The sequence below is a fragment of the Tupaia chinensis genome, unplaced genomic scaffold (assembly GCF_000334495.1).
Source record: "Tupaia chinensis unplaced genomic scaffold, TupChi_1.0 Scaffold147554_1, whole genome shotgun sequence".
Lineage (NCBI taxonomy): Eukaryota > Metazoa > Chordata > Mammalia > Scandentia > Tupaiidae > Tupaia > Tupaia belangeri.
In genome coordinates this window covers 2,359,210-2,364,910 of record NW_006207406.1, presented here as the reverse complement: position 1 = coordinate 2,364,910, position 5,701 = coordinate 2,359,210, and the positions used below count along the sequence as shown (strand labels likewise).

Sequence of the window (5,701 nt, the reverse complement as noted above, 5' to 3'; positions counted from 1 at the left end):
AGCTTAGATTGTATGATCGCCCCTTGGTTACCAGGGTAGGGCTGGCCACTCGAAATAACTGCCCACCTTGAACATCCATAATGGAAGAGAGTAATCTCTAAAATAAAATGAGAGTAATCTCTAAAATAAAATGAGAGAACAGCTTGAACTGGGAGTAGCCATTAGGCAACCAACGATAACAAATATTCACTGAAACTGATGAATTTAGTACCTGTCATGCCTTTCTCCCTGTCTCATACCCTAACTCTTGGAATAGCCTTTTTGAAACTAAAGATCACAATATATTAGCAAATTATATAATCAGCTAGCTGGTCATGACCACCTATTAAAATGCAAAATTGGATGGAGCAGAAAAATATCAGAACACAGCACATTGCATACAGGAAGCTTGTGAAAGTTTCTGTTACTTTTCTTTCATAGATGACTATAGGGTGTGTGCGTGTGTGTGCGTGTGTGTGTGTGTGTGTGTGTAGTTATGGTAGCATAGTCAAAGTTTGACCTAGTTTGTACCAGCACTCCGCAGAATCAATGATTGTACGCACTCACTACCAAGACTACTACAGTAAGGGAAGGGCAAATCCAATCCCGTGTAATTGGTACTATGAGGCCTCCATGGGAATCACTGTAAATAGCTTGTACTTGTGCCACAAAGTGATTTTATTATTTATATCATCACTTATAGCCATTATGTTTTATTTAATTAGGGCTTATAATTTGCGCAAACATTTATTTGGTCATAAATATTAGCCCTCTTGTCTGAGATCTTACCAGTAACACAATGAGAAAACTCCTATCATGGCAATTTTCCCTTGTGACAATTTTTAATCATAATTTTATTAGCTCATGTTGAGTCATTCAACACTTGCTTTTTCCATGGAATTTCCTCCTACTGGAAAATACTGATTGCTCTCCATTCTCTGAACTTCTTTGACCCTTCACTTTCAATAGCTCATTGTACAGCTATACTTCACACAAGTGAAACATATCTCAAACTAGGTAGGAATAAAAGAAATCTATATAGCCCCAAAATACCACAAATTCCATACACTAAAACTAGTGCATCCTATTCATAAGAAAATATTCTAGCTTGTCTAAAGCTCAGTTTTTCTACTTTATACATAATCCTAATAAGTATACTACCTACTATACTACCTTTACTAGTAAAGAAATAATCAACAATTATTTGTCACAGGAATGGATGAAATAATGAATTAATAAATGAATAATATTTTTAAATTTCCAAAAAGATTAATTAGAAGCAAAATACAAGGATAGTGCTAAAAACTTAATTACGTCCCCTTACCCTATACATATATGTAGCCCTCAATGTAACTAGATGTAAATGAGGTCATGAGGACAGAGTCCTGATCTACTAGGATTGGTGGTCTTATAATAAGAGATTCCAGGACCAAGCAGTGGTTCAGTGACAATGTAACTGGGAAAAATCTGGCATTAGGGACCCAAGACCACCCTGAGCATGTTGGGTGTGCATGTCCATGCTTGTGATCCAGGCTGGCTGAGACTGGGGTTTGATCATGTGAGGATTCTGTTGGGATGCCTGTCTCTCTCTCTCCCTCTATCATAAAATAAATAAATAAGCTTAAAGATAAAACGGTTCTAGCACTGTCTCGCTTGCTTACTCATTTTCTACCATGTAAGGACACAGAGAGAAAATGGCTACCACTAACTAAATTCTGCTGGAATTTTGGTGTTTTTTACTTTTCAGCTTCCAAAATGAAAATAAATTTCTATTGTTTAAGCTCTCCCTCCAATTCTATGTAATAGAAGCCCAAAGTGACTAGGAGCTAGGAATGTGAAATTAATCAAGTAGACATAGAAACACTGTGAAATGGCTGTCAATGGTAAGTTTCCCCATACTACACACACATTCACACACACATGCACACACATACATGTGCACACACATGCATGCATGAACAAAATACTCTTTTCCCAAAGAGTCTTCATTACTGATTTTTATTACTATAATTTCATTAGATACAATTTCCTTTTTGTGATTTGACTGTAAGCTATTTGAAGTTAGCAATCCCCTCTTATATTCATTTCCTGGAGTGCTTCGGAAATTATTATAAGAGTTGCAAACAATGTCAAAAGAGAGTGAGCTCTGTATACTGGACATGGATAATGGATAAATCTTTCATGCAATGACTAGGCAAACTTTAAATATCATCCTTTATTTGATAAGCTAATTTAAAGAAAAATATTATAGAAAGTACAATTTTGTGAATGATAGAATATATGACATTGAGCATTTTATAAGGAAAAACATGACTATTTTATGAAACCAAGCTCTGTACAGTAAATACCCAAATAAGGTGGACTCACTCAGGACTAAATCTCCAGACCCTGAGAGATTCAGATGCAAATGCTCATTCTGCCTACCAAGAGCTCATCTGGCTTATTAGCCATATTTTAATGAATAATGGAATTCTATCTAACAAATAATTTGCATAACACCTACAGCTCATTTTCATGAGGAATTTACACAGTGTTATTACACTCACATATCAGGTTGTTGAGAAAGTCATGATGTGTTTTTCTATGTTTTCCTATGCAAAAATGCATTATGACTTGCCCAACAACCCAGTAACTTGTATGCACCCATTTGGCTTATGGTCTTTACAAAAACCACTCACCAGGGGTTTCAAAATACAAAGAACAAGGAATATATATGCACAAACACAAAGGAGACTGGAAACTTTCCACTGGGTTTGTATATATTGAAACTTTACAGCTTTGGCCCTTTAAAAAGACACAGACTGTCCAAACTCTGCTAAATTTCGATGTGATTATTTGGTTTTACACCAAGATTTATTTAGCAAAAATTAAAAACTCTGTTAAGAAATATTTGTACACTCTTAGTTCCTTGAAGAGTAAAAACTTAGTTTCACCACACTGTATAAAAAATTTATTTAGCAAAAATTAAAAACTCTGTTAAGAAATATTTGTACACTCTTAGTTCCTTGAAGAGTAAAAACTTAGTTTCTTCACACTGTATAATATCTATTTCTTAACCTGATACATACTAAGATATATATATCACTAAGATAGGATTGAATTCTCAGTTTTTGTTTCTTCATTTTGTAAAAATGAGTGTGCATATTTTAAGATGAATATATTTCATCTTGCATTTTAAAACCATATCAATCAGGTCAAAGCGTACTAAACCTATAACAGAGAAACTTTTCCCTTTTATGTCACAATCTGTTTAAATTAGCTAACAATGGTAGTTTTCAAGGCTTAACTAGAAGTATGATTCTGACTAGTCTCTCTGTATACTGTCAATTTTCCTAGAAATAATTTTGGGATTAAAATAGTAATTTATGAAGTAACGGATTAAAATCGATTGGATAAAAATTAAATGGATAAAAAAATACCATATAAATAGACCAACAGATTCTTTCAACATGCAGGGGTATGCTTTCCTCTTAACTATCATCAAAATAATACCAGAGGTTTAGAGATAAACATTTTACTAAAATTTGCAAAAACGTATTCTTTATAAAATATATAAGATGGTTTCTGTTATTACTTCACTTATAAAAGTCACAAGGCATATGTTCCACAAAATCTTCTCATTGAGCATGAACTTATGCAAAATGATTTTTGCAGGAAAAAATGAGAAAATGCTAATCTAGTGACAGCAACAGTCCCCAAGGGGAAGAACAGCCAAAATATTGCCTCCAAAGGGCAGTGGAAAATTACCAGAATTGGTGTATTTGCCAGTAAGGTGACAACTTTTATTATGCCATTTCTATTCTGCTGTACCTTAATAATCAAATCAGAAGGAAATATTAATTAAGAGTGGAATCATTTTAAATCAAGCACATCGGAGAATTTGCTACCTAATGCCTCTCAATTTTTATCACAGCATGATACTATTTGTACAGCACAGGGAAATAAACAGATGAGATGTGGAATCCACAACTCCAACCACCACAGGCTGCCCCAGGGCTAAGGGGGCAAATACTTCAGTGTATCTGGAAAGAATTCTGAACACATAAATCAGAAATCTCTGTCCTGGCCATTTGAAAATGGAAATGTGTTCTCTAACAATATTCCAAGTTGACACACATTAGCTTCTACATGCCAATCAAAATTAAGAAACGTTCCTATGTGCAAGGCTCTATTTTTAATGATTAAACCAGCAGACAGATTTGAATACCAGGTTAAATCCTGACATCATCCTATAGGCAGCGAAGTATAATGAAATAATTGAGCAAAGGATAATAATTAAAACACACAATCATAAAAGTTTAGAAAATTATAAGATAAATTGGGAAGATGGTACTGGGAATATGGTTCAGTCTCAAATTTGTTTTTCTGTTTCCTTGAGAATAAGTTGAACTAAAGAGTTTACTGAGTGGGGCCCATAATTGTTAACTGAAACGTAAGAGGGGAAACAAGAAATCAAATTGATTGTGGTACTTCAAGTAATTTAACTTAGCAGAACGATGTCCAGAAACTTGGAAAGGAGAGAAAGTGAACTACAGGAACCCAGGGTATGGTGGGCGTGAGCATTAAGAACTTCCAAGAAAGGAACTGAAATGAAGATGCAAAAGATAAAATCAGCGATAAGCTAATACAACTTTATATTTAATAGATGCACTTGTAGGGAGATATAAGAAGCAGAAAGAAAACATCTAAATATGCACAATTGTCTGATCTGGAACATAGGAAATACATGATCTCATTATTAGAATGAGCTTGAGGAGAAAAATGACAAATTAGATTTTAGACATTTCTAGTTTAGGGGATAAGAGTTAGCCAAATATGTTGATGTCATGTTTTAAAGAAAGATGATATTTGAAACTCTAAATATGAATGACAGTTTAAAGATAGACAATGTGATGTTTAGTGAGCCAAATTATACAGACCTAATGACACTATTGTTAAAATGGAAAAGTGCATATAGGTTCAACGACATGCCATATAAAGTGTTTACCTTACAAATCCACTCCTACTGTCCACAAATTGCACTCAGCAAGTATTTAAATGCTGAAAATGACAAGACCATGACGATGGTGTGGATAGCAGTTTGTCCATATTTTGGAATTTAGTCCCCAGGATAATGGCATTGGAAGGTGATGAGGCCATTGGTCTCATAAATGGAGTAATACTGCACTGAGAAAGTCTCAGTGATTTCTAGTTCTTGGGAGAAGTGGGTTAGTTTGTGGAAGAACCGGTTGTTATAAAAGAGTGCTATCCCCAGGTCATTCTCTCGTTATGCACCTACCATCCTCTGAGCTATGCTGTGACATAGGTTGGCCTGAAGCCAACCCTACTTCTCCGGATTTTTCAGTCATCAGAACTGTGAGTCAAATAAACATTTTTTTTTCTTTATAAATCACTCAGTTTCAGATATTTATCTTAGCAATGCAGTAACAGAACACGATATGGACATACCATGATAGGCAAGCTTAACATAGTCTCAGACCTCAGGGAGCTTGCAGTGCAATGAGGAAGCCAGTCATAAAGCAATATTATATGCAAGTAAATATATAAATGCCAAATGGGAATAAATGCTGTGAATTGAAATTTAAAATCCCATGAGGAATTATTGTCAAGTCATAAATCTGCTATGTACTAAATTCATGTTCTTAAAATATTCAAAGAGCAAGACCAGCAGGTGCTGTAGCAGTTATATTACTGGACTTTCATAGGGTTGACCATGGTTTAA

The 5,701-nt window shown here is 34.6% G+C and overlaps 1 pseudogene; it reads left to right on the top strand.

Annotated features, from left to right (window-relative positions):
* The first annotated feature begins 4,946 nt into the window (after window positions 1-4,946).
* LOC102485194 (fructose-bisphosphate aldolase B pseudogene) overlaps window positions 4,947-5,701 on the top strand; it is a 23,366-nt pseudogene continuing 22,611 nt past the window's right edge.